Here is an 18,908-nt window from a genome sequence, read left to right as displayed (position 1 = left end):
GGTGTGAGTGCTTCACAGTGAGATTAAATTTCACTTTATAACTCCTTGTGGATAGTGGATCTTTAACTGCCCTCCCCTGCCTTGGGTATCCTCTCCAAACCTCGTCTGCTTCTGCAGGGAACAAACCTGCTCCCCACTGCTCCTGCCTTTGAGCAGAAAAAGCCAAGGGATGTGTGGAAGTACCTGCAGAGCAGGAAAAGCTGTAGGCTGACCTGGGCTGGACTTGAAAGAGGTTCAACCAACTGCCACCTTAACATGCTGCATTCAATAGCACAGAAAAATTGCAGTGCCTAGAAAATGAAAAGCTCATCTCCAATTAATTGCTGTGTGTTCAGCATCGGGGAAGAGAGGAAAAAACTCCAAATTAAACAGCAGCATGTTTCCTATCCAGAAGATTTTTTCTAGAAACACCACGAGCTGACTTTTTGAATCATCACACCAAGTACAGGGCTATGTCTCCCTGTAAGGCTCTGTCTGAGCCAAACTCCACATTTCAGTAAGCTCCATGTTAAATTAGGTGGTGTTTGCTCTGAGTTTTTTTCCACATATTGAACTTGTGCTGCCTTTAAATTACAGAATTTTTACTGTATCTTTATTTATATAATATTTATAAATATCATATAAACAAATATAATATCATATTGGGAAGATTGAGGACAACCTGCAACTAAAGAGGCACAGACACCTTCTGGCCCTCTTCAGGAGGCTCAGTCTTGTCTGGTACAATTTGGCTTTTTGAAACATTTTTTCTGATACTTGTAGGTGAAAGGGATTTTGGTTGCCATATCTGGAAAACACTGGGATGAAAATTACCCTGGAAAGTCCTTCTAAGACCTTTGCAAGCAGAGTTTCCCTTTGTCATATCATCAGAAAATGCTGTGTAAGAGAATGTTTGCACCTGCTGTGTCTCCCATAGCTGTCCTGAGCTCAGCACTGGATTTTGTGTTCCTATTTTTAAAAGCCATCTTGCTAAATAGGTAGAGAGAATGTTCCCTCTGAAGGGGAAGGGAGCAGCAGTGCAGCGTGAGGGGAGCGCCATCGGTGAACTTGGCATGCCTTGTATCAGCTGAGGGAGTGAAAGGAGGCAGATAAGAGAGCTGAATAAATTAGCATGGGTTTTGTGTGCGCCATACTGACTTGCAACTCCGAGGAAAAACTCTTTTTAAGTCTTTCATGTAGCGTGAATCACCTGAGGGAGGGCTGGAATCGTCTCTGAAGGAATTTATCTTACCTGCTGCTTAAGATGGAGCAGATAAACCTAAGGAAAATGCCTGGCTTGGCTGGCAAGCGTTGGAGTTAAGTGTCTGCAGAAAGAGATGGCAAAGCAGGGAGCCTGCAAGCAGCCTTGTGCCTGCTGCCTGCCAGGCTTGGAGTCCCTTTATAGAAACCAGCAGCCTTGCCTGGAAAAGGAGCCAAGGAGTTGTTACAGCTTTCAGGAAGGCAGGGAAAACAAAGAGAAGGGAAAGCCACACAGAGCTCCTGTTTGGACAAACTGTGTGATTAGGCTGAGTGTGTTTGGGGGAAGAAGTGGGGAAAAGCAAAGCTACAGCTTAGTGCTTCCACCCCCTCCCCAGTCTTTTTTTAATATGTGTTTAGCAGCAATTCACTGCAGGGCTTGTCTGTGCTTAAACTTGCCTGCTTTAATTAAACTGATCATTTAAATTGATGTTAATACCTGAGTGTTTGCAAGCATTCAGTATTTTGAATGAGTTCTGTGTGCCTCTGTAAACTACAAAGCAGATTTAACCCGTTTTATGAATATTCCCAAATGTATTTGGAGAGTCTAAATTACCAGCAACCAGTTTTTCCCAATCTTTCACTTTGTGTGTGTGTAAATGTTCTGTTTTGGGAAGCGTGTTGTGCTGACAGTTCATTTGGGATTATTCGTGCTGCAGAGATTAATTCTAAAACTCTGTAAGTAATAGGAAGTCGTTTGGTGACTTGATCTTTGAGTCTTGTCTTGATTTATGGTGACTTCTGGGGACTGGGCAAAGATACAGGACTGGAATTCCAGGGAAAAGTAATTGCTTGCTTACTTTTGTCTGACATTTTGTAGTCTGTGTGCATATGAAGCATCTAGAATCTGTCATTGATTTCTCTTCCAGCATGAGACTGGCAGAACTGCAGCTTGCTGCTTGGCAAAATGCTGATCATGGTGCCAGAGCACACAGCCATCCCATTTATGTATGTATTGAAAAATGGAAGTGGTAGCTGCATTAAATGAAGTGGCTTTTAAGGGAGAAAAGCAATAATGAATCTAAATAAATGATACAGAACTCCTCTAAAAGGATCATAAAAATATAAGAGGGTAGAAGCGTGGGCTGTTTCAGTGGTGTGATTTAAGAGTGAGAATCCATAGGAGATGAAATATTTAGAGAGAGATGGAAACTTGCAGTGGCAGTGAATATTATCAGGTGAGAGCAAATGTGGAGAATGTGAAAAAGTTCTCACCACTTGTATTTGTAATAACCTGGGTGAGTTTTATGCCTGTTTGTACTGACACATGTTCATGTATCCAGTGTTAACTACCAGAAGTACATAAAAGTACTTTATAAAGTTCAGATGCACAACAGAGAAGGAGAAAAGGAGCAGTGGTAGGAAATTCTGGGTGGTATGAGTGGAATCATTCCAAAGTGAGGTGAGAAACATCTTCATCTCCTCTATTAATTTGACTGGAGGCTGTTATTTGCTTTTGTTTGTTGTACATTTAGTGAGCATTTCTGGAGGGAAATTGAGAGGAAGGCAGCTGTGAAAACTATTTTGTTTTTTAATATGAACTAACCTAAGTTGTAGTCTGGGTTAGTCTGCCACCACCATCAAAAATTATTTTTTTTATGACTAAAGAAAATCCCCAGTAGAGCTGTGTCCCACAGGAGCGGTCTCATCCAGTGAAAAAAGCTTTGGAAAAGATCTCCACGTTTTACATCCACACGAGGTGACTCGAACATGCAGGGCTGGGAGCAGACCTCAGCCTGGATCACGGAATGCACAAAGCAGCTGTTTTGCCTATAAATAAACCAAGAGGCTCTTCTCCAGCGAGGCTTTTTTTCCCAGATATGCCATGGAAATGAGATGCCACTTTAACTGTTGGTGTTTAGAGTTAAAGCATGTGGTAGTGGCAGGATTCACATTCTGATGTGTGAAAGTCAGGCTGGCATCAGGTTTCAGCCTTATCGTGGTGGAACCGCTGTGCTGCAGGAGTTAAATCTGTCAGCCCTTCTCTTCCTAACCCCCCCGGTGCCGCAGGTTTGTGTCTTAGCCAGAAAGCAAAACTCCGCTGCACTTGGTCAAAAACATCTCCATGCACCACTGATTATTTTGTTTCCATCTCTCTGTAAATGCCTACATATTTTTAATATTTTAACAGAGAATTTTACTGGGGGAATATCTACTTGATCTCCTGGGCTGGTTGGCTTGCTTGCTTTTTTTTTTTCCCTCCTTGGATTTGTGCCTTGGTTTTGTGGTTTTGTTTTGTGTGGCTTTTTTCCTCTCGTTTTTCATGTGGATCCAGGGAGAAGCAGCAGTAGGAATCGCACGGATCTTGCGGGCTGGCTCAGTGCCTGGGGACAGCATCTCAGTGACCGGCTGGTTGTGCTCCTCTGAGCAGAGCCACTCGCTGTCACCAGGAGCTCAGCTTCTTGTACCAATTACAAATTTACTGTCTGGGAATCAGCCCTTTGCTTACCCCAAAGCAGCAGCGCTCCCCTCTCTCCCATCACCTGTCCCGGGCAGGTAGCAGCCCACAGCTGCTGATCCTGCAGGTGCGAAACCGGCAGCGCTCCCCATCTGGGAATAAAGCTCCGCACGGAAACAGCTTCATCTCCACTGGGCCGAGCCAGCCGGGGCAGGAGGAGAGGCAGGCAAGGCACGGATGGAGCTCGATCCCGCTGGGGGAGAGCAGCAGCTCCCGCTCCCGGCTCCTGCGGGGGAGAGCAGGGCAGGGACGGGCGGCCCCGGCAGCGCTCTCGGCCGGGCTCCCGCTGCCCTCCCCAGGGCCGGCCGGGCTCCCGCTGCCCTCCCCGGGGCCGGCCGGGCTCCCGCTGCCCTTCCCAGGGCCGGCCGGGCCCCGCTGCCCTCCCCGGGGCCGGCCGGGCTCCCGCTGCCCTTCCCAGGGCCGGCCGGGCTCCTGCTGCCTTCCCAGGGCCGGCCGGGCTCCCGCTGCCCTTCCCAGGGCCGGCCGGGCTCCTGCTGCCTTCCCAGGGCCGGCCGGGCTCCCGCTGCCCTTCCCAGGGCCGGCCGGGCTCCTGCTGCCTTCCCAGGGCCGGCCGGGCTCCCGCTGCCCTTCCCAGGGCTGCAGCTCCCAGTGCTCGGCCGGGAGGGAGGGGAAAAACCGGCACCCTTGTCCTGAGTGGACACCAAGGACAGCACAGCGCCTTTGAAAGGGGCTCTTAGCCAGTTTTGGGCACAAGGCACAGCTCTTCCTCAGAGGAGCTCTGTACCCATTCACCCTCTCTTCGTCTCTTCACCCCTCGTCTCAGCAGGATAGCCAATTAAAAAAAAAACAACCAAAAACCCATTAGTTCTACTTAATAGGTCTTATTCTTTTATTTCCTTTGTGGCTTCTGAGATGTTGCACTCACTTGGAGAAAAATTTGAGGGGTTGGCCGTAGGTGGTCTTTGAGGTTCCTTCCAACCCAAAGCATTGTATGATTATATTTCTGTGATTTCTCTATCCAAACTGGTAATCCAGTTCTTCCTTCTCTACCTTAAGAAAACCAACCAAAGAAAAAAAATCCGTAGTTGATGTTTTTCTCGATTAAAAACCCCCAAACAACAACCAAACAAAAATAAAAACACTCTCCCAAACTACATTAAAATACTTTACCCATAGTGGCTGTTCACACAGGCAGTTCTAGCCAGGTATTAGTTCTAAACTGTATTATATTGGCCCAAAGACAGTTCTTTCAGCTTTTCTTCTCAGTTTAGACACTCAGGTCTCAGAGTGCAGCTTCCATGCTGGCAGCCCTGTCCTCAAAGGAGCGATTTGTTAATAGAATATTCAGTCTGTTATTTCTCTGCCACAAGAACCCCCCTTGTCTGCCACAACCTCTTTTGTCAGAGGTGTTACTGTTAATGACAGCACTTTTCCCATTACAGTTCTGCTTTGGTTACAAGGGTCTTTCAAATAAGTCTGATCTCCTCCACAAAGGAAAGGATGCAATGGGCCAGATTTCTGCCAGGGCATTTTGCTGGGAAAAGAGGATTTCTTCATTCTCTGTGTCCGGCCAGGCCCCTCTCCAGGCCAGGTTTGCTGTGGCTTGTCTTGCTGGCCAGGCAGAGGACATGGAATGTTCTCCCTGCAGAGGGTGTGCCCAGGGAAACAGGCAGGGCCCAGCCTGGGGCTCAGGGCAGGAAGGATGCTCTGTGGATAAGGTAATGGGGTCTGCAGCCTCCAGGGAAACCTGCCAAAACCTTTCTCTAGTAGCTGCGGGGATTAGCCAGAAATCAATAATCAAGGCAGTCACCAGGGGAAGGAAAATACATCTTCAAGGGAAGCCAAATTCTGTGAATGCTCCATGAGAGCAATCATGGCAGGATTTAGGGTAATTGTGAGGCAAACCGGATTGGGGGAAGTTGTTTTAAAAAAGACCCTGAGCTGGCAATAAGGACCACATGTTCTTTCTTATCTCTGCAGAAATGGCCATCTTTTTTAGCATAGTGACCCGTGTGAGTGGCTGCCACAGACTTGATTTTTAACTTCTACAAACACACTTGTAGTGAATATAGTAAATTGCCCTAAATGAATATGTTGCATCAGTTTTTGTGGCTTTAGCCTTGTTTCACCTCTACTAGGCTGTGAAGTGTGTTATTGTAATCTGCAATGTGCAGGAACACTGGGATAGATTTCCTGAAGTCAGGGAGCTCTCCTTTTGTGGCAGGAGTGATTTTGGCTCATCTGTTGTTCCATGTTCTTCCTCCCAGGTGGGCTGGAGTGATGATATCTTCTCTTTTAAACACCAATTTGTCTGTGTTTGTCTATGCTTTAACACTTTGTCCTTGCAGAAAAGCAGTGATTGCTCTGAGCACTGAAATCTCCCTTTGGCTGCAGAGCTGTTACAATCAGGAATATCAGCTATTGAAGGGAGCTCCTTAATTATGCCATTTAACACTGCCTTAATATAACTGGACCTGGATAGGCCTTCAGAAACACTGACTTTTGTTTCATTTCCAGGGGCAGGATTTGTACTCAAGTTGCTTCATTGTAGTGTCCAGGAGCATCAGCCTCCAGGCTGCCATGTGTTTGGATTCACCATGAAAATGATAAGAAATAAATCTACCTCATAACTGTGACCTGTCAGGCATTTTTGTGGCTTTTAAAATGTCTGCTTCCACACAATGAGAGGGAATTTGTAGCAAGTTAGGCTTGGTGTTTTGGCAGACATCTACATGCTGTTAAAACCCTGTCAATTCATCTCAGAAGCAGCAAGGAATTGTGGTTTATTTTATTTTGTCATGACTTTGTTCTGGCAACTGTATCAAATCCAGAAGAATTAGCAGCCAGCAGTGTGAAGAGCAGCTGCTGCCATCCAGCTCTGAGTCTTCCCAGGCCTGTGCCATTAGCACTCCTTCTTTCCTTTGCCTTTCCTCCCTCTCTCCAGTGTTCATTTCAAAGGTTATTAAATGAAATCAATTTCAGCCTTCCTTTACCCTAATGCTTTCCAATTTTTCTCTTCCCTGGCTCATGTGTCTCATCCTACAGGGATATTCTTGTCTCCATTTTAACCAGCTCCTCGTTTGGAGTGCTTTCCTGAAGTCCAGACTGATGAGAAAAGTGATTCTTCTAAATACAGGTAATAAAATAAATCTAATCAAAGGCACGTGCCTGGTTAGCTGAGAACTGGCCTTTTACAAATTAGAGTTATATTATATTGGATTAAGATTCAATATTCATTTGCCTGGGACACTTACCTACATTTTTGTTCTGGTTTTTTTGAGGGTGCAAGCTTGAGAGAGTTAGGAATTTTTATTCAAGGAAATTCCAAGCTTTCTACTTCTGACTGTAGGAATTCTTTATGTTATATTATAAATATTAGGTGCATTAATTTCCTTTTTAATTGTGAAACTGTACCTCATGTACCTTAATTTAATTTATTAGGATTACTTAATTTCACATAGGCCTAAATTACACCTGGATCTTGGCAGCCAGACAAAAAATTACTGATACAATTTTAACACCTCAGTGTTTGAAAGAGGATATTGCTGGCCCAAAGGATGTATTTTTTGATTATATTAAAAGAAAATTGAAAATGCTTGTTTGTTTACTCAAAGCCATAAAGGAGACCTGCGGGTAAGGTGTGAATCTGGGCTCTGCCATTTCCCTAATAGCAGCAGTTTTAATAAAACATTAAAGCATTGATTAAGAGGTACTGTTTCTATTGAAAGGGACTGCTCTTAATTCTTTTTCCCTGGAGGAATTAGTCACACTGTAGTATTTTTCTGAAGTAGAAGGTAAAAACACTGATAAAATCAGTTTGAAATCAAGGCTAGGTCATTATTTATGAATATGATTGTGTGCCTATAAGGCTTATTTTTAATAAGATTGTAGTTTTTTCTGCCTTAACCACTTAGATTATCAACTCCTGGGAACTATTTTTGCACTGTAACTCTGAGCACAGCCTCGGGCTCAGTGGTCATGAGGTGCTTCTGCTCTGTGCTGTGATTAATCCTGGTGATTTTATCATATGCATACCTCTTCCATGCAGCAAGGAGAATTTGGATTAAGGTTCCAGAAACCTTTCATGTGGCATCTTTTCTGGACAGAAGTGAGCAGAAGCCTGTCCTGCTCAGGGTGCTGTCAGGAGCAGTCCCATGGAAGTACAGGAACATTTGGGATTTCTTAATTAAGGAAGCAGAACTTGGTGCTTGGGTAATGATCCACTTAATGATCCTGACAAAACACTCTCCTTTATTGAAGTGCTCTATTCCTTGGGCTGCCTAAGGCTTTTCTAGGAAGTGCTGTAGAAATAATAAGATACTTTCTACCTCTCCATATACTGCAGCATTCTCAGCTCCAGGTGGTTTTCCTTGTGTACTAATCCTGGCATTTCTGGTGTGACCACTGCTGCTGACACTGGGGTGTTTTCATGTGAGACAGACCCGTGGAAGGGATGTGAAAAGAGTGCAGGTGTCTCACTCTGTATTCCCTGAAATGATGTTGAACAGCCTTTGTCAGTACCAAAACCCACACCTCTGTTTTTTCAGCTCCCCTGGAACTTTCTTTTTATCACTCCTTCTGGGTGCAAAGGTGTGTCAGTAAAGTGAGGTGCATCAAAAATCAAACTTCCTATTTCAAGGTAGTGCTTGTCAAGCATAATGTTTTGGGGTTATTTCCTGTGGTCCTGGCAATGTTTTTATGGCAAATTGTGAAAACTCAGAGGTTTGTGATGGACAGGTGACTTTTCCAGGTGAGTTCACCCAATTCCCAACTGAAACTTATTCATTAAGAAAGTCTTAGTGACTTTACCAATAGAAAATCACCTCTGTGGAGAGTATAAATTATGGTTCCATGACACAGATTGGATTTTGTTGTTATTATGATGAAAACCTGTATTGATCTTCTGCTATTTCTGTTTCAACTGAAAAAAAGCTATGCACTTTATGCTCAGAAATCTCCAAGAGGAAAAAAAGGGATTACTTGGAAATTCAAATGAAAGAAAGGTAATAAAGTCAAAGTTTTTGCCATTACATTAATTGTAATTGAATTGTGGTTGGAAATTCTGCCTTTAGTTTTTCCTGGAAATAGCAAGCAGGGGCATGTGCTGACATGCAGCTTGTGCTGCATCTGAAGAGTGAAATTCTGTTCATTTCAAACTGCTGTTCCTAACTTTAAATAGTGCAAAATGGGATTTGTAACAGCTCTGTAACCCCAAAGTAAACTTAAGGCTGTTTGTTACTTGTGAGGAACAAGACTACATCAAAATTCACCTTCATTCTTCTGGTGCTTATTATTTTGATTTTGTTTTGCTTCTGGGGCCCATGTTCATCTGTTATAAAAATCCTAATGTTTCCTTCATCTTCTCTTCAAAATTAAGAGTTATATTTCCTTTTCAACTTTTATACCTGCTATCTGTTGATATATAAAACAAAAAAAAAAATCATTGTTTCTTCTGTTACTCTGTGAATGCTTCTCAGAGAAGCAGGTTTACTGCAAAAGTGAAGAGCTGTAAAATTGTGTGTTTAGAAGTTTAACTTTTGATAATATTAGAGAGAGTAAGCTGGAAAAAAACCCCCTAATTAGTTACCCATTTCAAAAATCCCACTTTTAAATTATTTTTGAGATGAGGTGAAGGGCTAAGAGAATATAGTATTGATGGTATGGATTATATCTGCTAGGTATCTTTTGCTTTTTAATAGATGCTCTCAGAGAATTAAACATGGCAGCTTGCCAACATTTTCAATTCTTAATGGCATCAGTGGTAATAAAAGGCTCATGGTTCATTATTTATTTGACCTGCTGAGAAAACTGATTACTTGGAATAATACCACTGAGTTTGTCTCGTGCTGTGAATCCCATCTTAATGAAATATCTCTTCAAGGAATAGGTGAAGTGAAATGTAGGTGTTCCTTCTTGGAATATTTGTGAGCTTTTACATCCTTAAGAAAACATTTTCTCCATCACACCAAGTCTCTCTGCACAGTTGGTGCCACCTTTGGACTTCTCAAAAAAGGGAATAACAAGTAAGCATTTTGATCCCCACTGTGTGTTCCTCTTCAGCACTGTGCTGTGCCTGTTCCCTGCTCCTCCTTCAGTGTGCCAGTCAGGAGAGGGGAGCTCTCAGTGCCACAGGCTCAGGTCTGTCCACTTTTCATGGGATTTACGTTGGAATAGCCCTTTAGTCCTTGGGACCAGCTTCCCCCTAGTGGTTGGGATGCGTCTCTTGGTGGGCTTGATCCCAAAGAAATCCAGTTTGCATTTTTCCAGAGTACTCTGCATGTGCAAGGCCTGTCTGCCCAGCAGCCTCAGTGAGTATTGGGAATGTGGATGGATATTATTTCTACTTTAGGATGGAGAAGCACAAGGTCACTGACCTGCTACCCGACAGAGGGTCAGAAAGGGAAGCCTGAATCCTGTTTTCCTGCTCAATGGATTCTGAGTAGCCACTGTATCCACCACCTAAACTGTGTATACCAGTCCCCTGCTCATTATAGAGGAAATTCCTAACTCTTTTCCATGTCTCCTCTTTCCCCCATAGAGGTTAGACCCATTCTTGAGAAGGAATCAGCAAAATAAAGGAATGTTTAAAATCCTAAACACTCTAGATGTCTGGCAGTGAGACAATATCAATTACACATAGCTGTGTGTTTAGAAACTCAATAAAACTCTGCCATTTCTCAATGATCCAGAAGAACAGCTTGTTCTAACTATAGACAGGTATCAATTCCTTTATTGACTGGATTGATTCCTTCCTCTGCTAATGCATCTGCTGTCCTGATAAGGTGACTCTGACCTGTAATTTCCCTTCTTTGCTGGAAGGGGTGAAGGAAAGAGGTGTTTGTTCCCAGTGCTGTCAGTGCACAGCCCCTGCTCGTGTGTGCTTTGAAACACCAGTTGTGAGAGCAGCTGATCATCCCCAAAGTGCCCTCACTTCTGGTCACTTAAGCAGCACACCACTCTATTCTGATTTCTTCCATCACCCAAATGCATTAAAATAATGAAAGCAGTCACTCTTGGGTACTCCCTGATGTTATTTTTGTCCCTGACCACAAATGCCATTTGTTCAAAAGCTGATGAGTTTTATGTCTTTGTAGGGATCCCCATGCTGGAATGAACTCCAGGCTCCCCTGCCTGGGAAGCATTTGCCAGAGCTGCTGATGTGATTAAGCAGCTGGGAAGAACTCCAGTGCAGGTGAATTCCAACCTTTGGAATTCCTTAAGGGAGTGGTTGGAGTGAGTGTGAAGTCAGTCTTGGGTTTTTTAAACATAGCTTTAAGTTTTTTTAATTTTAAAGGATTCCAGAGGTTTGAAGATGCTTGTAAATCATCCCAGCAGATAGACCAAGCATCATAGTCTTCAGAGCATTCTCCTGGCCAGAATATTCCCCTACAGCTCTGGGGAAGAGGGAATCTGGGAAGGAATCCTAATGCAGAGACCAGAAGTGAAGAGCTACAGTCTCCTCAGCTGAGAGGTACTGAGAGCCCTGAGCATGAAACTTTGCTGCAGCTCTGGAGAAAGAACAGATCCATCTTTCTCCCACACAGCTGGGGAAGGCTGAGTGCTGTGGCTGCCAGCAGCCTGCTGCCTCAGAATGGAATCAGCACTGCACTTGGGCAGGGGAAGCACAGAGGGGATTTCATTAACAGTAATGGACTGGCTAAGGAAGAGCTCTGCATGCTGACAAGATAATGTACAGCTTTAATATAGCAAATTTCTACTGCTGGTGGGGACTGCCCAGCTGTAACATTTATTTTCACTGTTTAAAATAAGTCCTGAGGAAGATGTGGGTGAGATGCTGTTCCCTGTTTCCATCAAAGCACCCACTTCTCTGACAAGGACCAGACTTCCCACCTCACTTTTTCAAATGGTTGCTCAGACTCCTGATTTTGAGCAGAAAACATTTAGGCTGTTTTTCAAAATGAACAGTTATCAGGGGGTGTCCTGCCCCCTTCCCAAGGCAGGGTATTAATTAAATTGGAGGACTCAAGAGCCTGTCTGGAAGGGATTCTGGATGGAGAGGAGGTGCAAACCCAGAGGACCAACATGAAATGCAGGCAGATGTTCTTCTAAAATGGAAGAGTTAAAAATCCAAACTCAAAAGGACAAAGAAAGGGAAAAAAGGAGAAATCTTGATTCTGGAAAATGAGAAGCTGCTTATCAGAGGAAATGTGGATGTGTGATACCAGGGTGGGGTGGTTTTCTCTCCAGTTCCTGTGCTTCCTCTGAGGTGGTTTGACTTTAGAAATATATAAAAGAAAGGTGACTTGTGGTTTGTGTCCTGTGCTGGCAAAGATGGAATGGGAAGAGGGGGCAGATTTTGTACCACTAATGTTGCAGGAGTAGAGGCATTTCCTTACTGTCTGTTGATATTGAAAAAAGCCTGAAATGGCTTTTTAGCTTTTTCCTGGGGAAAATAACAGGAATATCCAAAGATCATATTAGTTAGAAAAGAAGCAAACAACCTCAACATGAATTTTGTGTTTGCTGTGGTGTGAAGAGAAGTACTGTAGTGGTGATGGCAGTGAAGATGAATTCTGGGGATGCAGGTAAGATATCCTAATGCTTCCATGTTCTCCAGGGATGGCAGTTTGCAGGTCACAACCCTGGACTGGGGCTAAAGGGAATGGATAGATTAAAAGAAATCCCAATCTCTTAGAGGTCAGAGCTTGAGAACTGAGTTATGATTCCTGCAAAGTCAATGGTAGGGATCTCCCTGGCAATAAATGCTTGGAAATGTGCAGTTCAGTGCTTTCCTGCCACACATCCCTGCTTTATGAGGCTGGGATCCAGGCCTGACCAGCAGCTGGTCACTGAGCACCTGCCCCAGTGCAAAATGGCCAAGTTTATCCAGAGAGGTGAGAAACTGCAACAAGCCACCCTCACTATCCTGACTGCAGGGTTTCCAGTGCTCTGGACTGGAATATGGTTGGAATTGTGCTCCAGGAAAAATGTCACCCCTGGAACAGCTCTGTTAACCTCTAGCAAATCACTTGAAACCTGCAGTGCTGGCCCAGGCATTCGGTGCAAACAAAGCACAAGCTGCTGTAGCACATTTGTGCCAGGGTTTCCTGATTCCAAGTGCAGTCAGATATGGCCTAAAATGAACCATTGTTGTAACAATGACAGGAGAGACTGGGGTGAAAATCATGTTATTTCCTTTGGAAAGAAAAGAGTTCTATTTTTAACTATTTTCCCCTTAATCTTACTATTTTGTTCTACCAGTGTTTATAGCAGAGAGCACAATACTTCTTGTTGTGATTGTTCTTTGTGTGGCTGGGATATAAGTAGATGTTCTGCAGTAAATTCTCTGTCTGGGATACAGAGTCCAAAGAGATTATGCTGCAGGAAGTTCTAAAAAAAACCCCAAACCCTTACACAATCCCCCACTCACTCCCTCCAAAAAGCCATAACCCAAACAAATAAAAACCCTGAAAGACTGTCATAGTTCCAAAATAACCACAAAAAATGTGTGCTAGGCTTAAAACAGAAGTCTGGGGGAAATGATTGTCAGATCCCTGGGTGCATTTGAGAACTGATTTATGTACATGAAACAGAAAATAAGAAACACACACTTGGGCTGTGCTTGTGTGTTCTCACTGAGATAAATGAACAGCTCTTCTCATTCTTTGCTTTCCCATCTTTATTAGCAGTCATCTGATCTTCCCTTCCCTTCTGCATCCACTAATCCTCACCAAAATGGCTGGAAAGAACTTCTCTTGTTCTCTGGAGCGTTTTCCTGAGATTATTTCTACTACTTCAGCAAGCTCAGGAGAGTTACTGGATGCTCAGAAGGAGTTTTTGGTCTCAACTTGACAAACCTTGGACCCTGTTCAACAGTAAGTAGCCAGGAGAGAGGAGAGGGACTGCTCCCTGTCCTCTGCAACAAACTTTTAATTCATTTCAAACAGTTCTTTGGGAGCAGACATTGGTAAAGGATAAAAAAATTCACAGGTGCTTTATCAAGATGTCCTTCTGCCTCAGCCCTTGCTGTCATTTATGTATCCACAGCCATCTATGCACAAATTACAGATAATTTATCAGGCTATGATTATCTCCATTCTTTTGCAGGATGCTGCCTGAAGGAAAGAGCAGAGCTGGAGGCTTGTGTTGAGTGGGTGGTGTATGAAAGGGGCTTGTGGCAGTGAATTTGGATGGAGCACAACTCACAAATGAAAGGGAAGCAGATTTTTCAGCATCTCTGTGCCATTGTTTACACAATGTGTTTTACTGAGGTTTTGATAAAACTGGTATTTAAAGGAAAATCCCCAAATCTAACTCCATCATGGGAACTACCTGATGATTTGTGTAAGTGGACAAATTGGGAAGTACAGCTTCTTTGGATAATTTTGTACTTTGATCTGAGAATCCTTCAGGCATCTCATCTACAGACTAGGTTCTTTTATCCTAATATTTAGCCCTTCCAGAATTTCTTTTGCCTGAGGAGTTCAAAGCTTTTTGCAGACTCTGTAGAGTTTTCTTTGTGAAGACACAGGGCTTGTGAGAAGGTGGTGGAAAGCAGGGAGAGTGCTGGAAGGTCCTGGGTGTTCCCCTCTTGGTTTCCCTGCCCCTTCGGCTGCCAGCAGCAGCAGGAAATGAAAATTCTTTTGGGATGTGGCAACTCTGACTCAAGAAGAAGAGTTCTATTCCACAAAACCATCTTCCAGGGTGAATTTTATTTTCATTTAGTGTTGAATAGAGTGCAGTCACAGGTAAGCAGTGCAAAGTTCAACTGGGTGTCCTCAAATGGGATTTTGGGATTTTCCACAATTTGGAATTGCTGGCTCTGTGTGAGGGTGGGAGGGCAGAGAGCTGAGCTGGGTGTGGTGCTGCCTGTGAGGTGTCTGAGGGAGAATTGACTGCTGCATAAACCTGAACAGCTTTTTCCCAGTTAGCCTTTGCACAAAGCTGAATGTTACCCAGGAGTTGTGTGGCTGGCTGGAAACAGAGGGCTTTTTCTGGGCACCACTGAGCTGCCTTCCAGTGGGAAAGGGAGGAGAGGGAGCTGTGGGAACAGGAGGGGCTCTGTGCCAGTTCTCAGGGTCAGGAACAAGCTGGAGCAGGCAAACAGGTACCCAGCCAGCTCCACCAGCAGAGCTCAACTCAGCCTTGCTAGGCCTGAATTAAATCAGCATTAACAGAGCACAGGAGAAAGAAGGTTTTCACAGGGATAAACTGTGAGTCTGCTTAACAAGCAAGGGATACAGGAGCTCTCGCTGCCCTGGGAAGTCTCCCAGCTCTGCAGTATCACAGATTTTATGGACACATTGCTAGGTGTGTGTTAGGAGTGGATATTTTGCAGTGGCACCTTGAGCAGCCCCTGTGTGTCAGTCAGATGAACTGCTGCGCTTTGGGCTGGAATTCTGCTGTGCAATGTCTGCAGTCCCATTTTTGGTTAGAAAATTCAGAGTTCAAAGATATCCTAAATGCTTCCATGTTCTCTAGGGATGGCAGTTTGCAGGTCACAATTCTGGTCTGGGGCTAAGGGGAATGGATAGATTAAAAAACCCAATCTCCAACAGGTCAGATCCTGAGAACTGTGAAAAGGACCCAAGGTCCTGAGAACTGTGAAAAGGACCCAAGGTCCTGAGAACTGTGAAAAGGACCCCAGGCTGGTCCTCTCCAAGTGCTCTTGGCTCACACTCAGCTGTTTGTGTGGCTGATCTGAGAGCTCCTTGCTGGAGGAGCTGGGATGGTGTCCCTGGCAATTCCAGCCTTGGGGATAAAGGTGTTACAGGATGGAGCTCCCCAGGGCACAGCTGAATCAGAATGACACACACCAAAAGCTGATTTTTGATTTTTTTTAAAACTTTTGCTACTTATTGCAAGCATGCTTTGTGTGTCTTTCACCCATCTTAGAAAAATGTGGGATGGCATGGAAGACAAAGTACAGCAAGTTCACCTGAGAACCAGGTACACCTACAAGTGTGGAAAGCTGTCTGAAATCATCTGAATAACGTGGTTTGTACTCATTATCCTGGCAAGCAGAATTTCCTGCCTGTGTTGGTAGCCTGCTTGCTACAGTTAATCAGCAACCTGCCTAATCTCACTAACCTTCTTTTGGTAGCCTGCCTAACTATTGTGTAATCTGCTTATGGCACCCAGCCCTGACTATTAGTAGCAAGTTTGGAGCTGTGCAGGTGCAAATATTCCTATTTTCAGTCCTGGTGACAGCTGCCTTTCATGGTGCTTGTGCTCATGAAATTCAGCCCGGTCTCATGGTGGTAATGATGAGAAAATAAGGGTATTTCTGACCTGCTAACATCTGCCTCCTCTGTGCCACAGCCCCTGAGCTGTGGGGGATTGTCCCAGGGGCTAATCCTGGGATGCAGCTCCATGGGACACGGATCATGGCTGGCCACAGCTGCTGGGGACATCCTGCTGGCCCTGTCACCTGCTGCCCTTCACCCCTGGGACTCTCTTCATCATGCCCTGGCACCCCTGATTTCTCTGCTCCAGCTGATTGCTGTTGTTTTAGCAGACAGGAGAAGCAGGAATTTGTCTGATACTGATTGTAAGTCTTTGTTAATTCCTCAAATTCCTGGAATTCCTATTGAAGAAAGAAGCAATTTTGAGTTTTGCTGGAGTATGCAAGGGTTTTTGTTTTTTGTTTTCCTAAAGCCAAGTAATTACCAAAAGAGATGTAAATCTATAATTCCACTGAAGGGTGAGGAGGACAGACACCAAACTATTTAAAATTTTATCTCATTTTATCTAATTTTTCTGATTAGTTTCATGTTTGTAAGCCAGCAGCTGCCATATCTTGTAATAATGGACTAAACAGTATTCCTGGACAAATGTATTCTGTACATAAACTCATGTTAGACTTCAGCTCGTGGGCAATGGGGCAGACACACTGTTAGAAATAATTCTTAATAATATATTTTGATCTTTAGAGTGCCTATTACCTGCCAAGCTCAGGCAAATGTTTTGCTTGCTGCCATGAGAGAAGCCTTGAGGATTCCACGTGAGACCAGAATGAATTCCAAACCAGGGATGGGTTTAAACATTTCCTTCAAGAATTTGAATTCTTTTGTTATTCTCTTCATCTGGAGCAGCTGTAAAAGGTCATGATGCAATAATTTTTTCCTCAGAGGAAAAGGGAACATAACCTGCTTGGTGTTGTGATAACTCTGGACAGGAGGGGATGGTTTCTGGAGGAAGCAATATTGCAAATACAAAAAATGCTTCAAAAAGCACAATATCCCACACTTCTGGCTTGTTATGTCAGAATATAAATATAATTGTTATACAGAAACACTATTCTTGCACTACAAAATTTTTTCATACTACAGTTCACATGCAGTTACCCCCTTCTTCCCATGTGGTAGTTTAAATCCTTTTTTTCAGATACACCTTCCTCATTTTCTTTGCAAATTTTTGAACATGTTCCTACTTTTGTGCTGTGGCCATTAATTAAAATACTAAAGACAGAATATTCAATAATCTGTGAGAAACTTTTCTATTCCTCTCCCTCCTGCTAGGTGGCTTCCCTGAAAGCATAACTCATCAGTATTTCTCCTCTAATGAGCTTTGTGCCTTAAAATGCTTCTATTACATCACCTTTAGATTTTGATTTTGACCATGTTGAAGTTATTGTTTTTTTTTTTTTAAAATAGTTTTGGGAGTTTTTTACCAGTACTCTCATCTTATTAGTTATTCTGGTTTCTCTACATTTAAATCATCCCTTAAAATGCTTCTATTACATCACCTTTAGATTTTGATTTTCACCATGTTGAAGTTATTGGGGTTTTTTCTTTAAATACAGTTTTGGGGTTTTTTTCCAGTGCTCTCATCTTATTAATTATTCTAGATTCTCTACATTTAAATCATCTTCTTTGGGGGAAAAAAAAAGAAGAAACAAAAGAGGTCAAATCATGACTTGGTTTTTAGGCCAGACTCTTTTCATCTCCTGACAGGTGTACATGGCTCTTCTTTGCTTAAAATATTTTTTACTGCTGTGCTTTGCTTCATGAGGTTTAATTCACCCTGACCTGTGTGTCTCCATGTCTCTTCTGTCATCTCTGATTTTTCTTTGCTTTTTAATTCCTAACTGGAATGTTTATCCCTTTATGTTTGTAATGCAATTTCTGAACAGCTTTTTTGACTTAAATCTCATTATCCTCCCTGACAGAGTCTGAAAACTCTGCTGCTCCAAGTGATTTCCATAAGTGGTTCCTTTAATACCTCGAGGTTTGCTCACCCATTCATGAGGATCTTTCTTTTCCTAAAAAAGTTTGGTTTCTTTCAAATATTTTGTTGGCACTTTATATCCTAGAAATGCTTCCTGGAAATCTTGGGAAACCATAATCAGTTGGATCTCCTTAGTCCACACAATTCTGTTTTCCTTTTCCAGAAATGCTAACAAAAGCTGAGGCATAGCCTCCAAAAGCTGTCCTAACTCTTCCTGGTTATATCTTATTTATCATATTTATTTTGTAATTATTAAGGTTTATATTTAAAATATTGAAAAGTTCAGTGACAAACTCAATCTAAATTTTACACAGGTTCCCAACTCCTCCTAAAACCTTAAAAAAGCATTGGCTTTGCTACTTTCTCTACATTCAGAGGAATTTTAGTAGTATTTTCAATCCCTGTCTTAGTAGTTCAATAATTACATATTTGTTCTTTTAGAACACTAAGGTGAGTGCTGTCAAATCTCAGAAACACATTTGACTTTTTTCCTTTGAAATCACTTCAAATAATCTGAGAAAAAACTCATAATTTAGAGCTGCTCTGCCTTCTTTCAGAAAAGGATTTGGTTTCCTAAAGGAACAAGTACCATCATTCATTTGTGATTGGTAATTGTAGAACTCCTCAGACTTACAGAATATTGACAACCACAAGCAAAAATCCTTGTGAAGCAAGGATTAGTCATTTCACAGATATTTTATTCAAGTTTTAAAAAAGTTTCAAATTCACATTAGTTATGTTCACACTTGAAAAATAAATAAAAGTAAGAATGCTCAAAAAAATTTCCAAACACACAGAAACTGTGTAACAAAACAAGGAGGAAAAAAATGACAGATTTTTTAGCAAGAAAGTCAGTAATAGTAGGGGAAGGTAGTACTGATGTAAGAAAAAAATCCAAATCCCAAACATTGTTTTTGAGAGTTTTTTTGTGGAGTAGCTGAAGTCCTGAGTAGCCAGTGTGTAAGAAGAGGTATTAAAGCACTCCCCTGCATGGTTTCATACAACTGGAGTTACCTGAGGTAAAAAGATCCCCCTTTTCCAGGGATAAAATGGCAATTGCTGC

The sequence above is a fragment of the Onychostruthus taczanowskii genome, unplaced genomic scaffold, assembly GCF_017590055.1.
Source record: "Onychostruthus taczanowskii isolate IOZ18803 unplaced genomic scaffold, ASM1759005v1 scaffold55, whole genome shotgun sequence".
Classification (NCBI taxonomy): Eukaryota; Metazoa; Chordata; class Aves; order Passeriformes; family Passeridae; genus Onychostruthus; species Onychostruthus taczanowskii.
Note: the sequence above shows the minus strand (reverse complement) of the source record.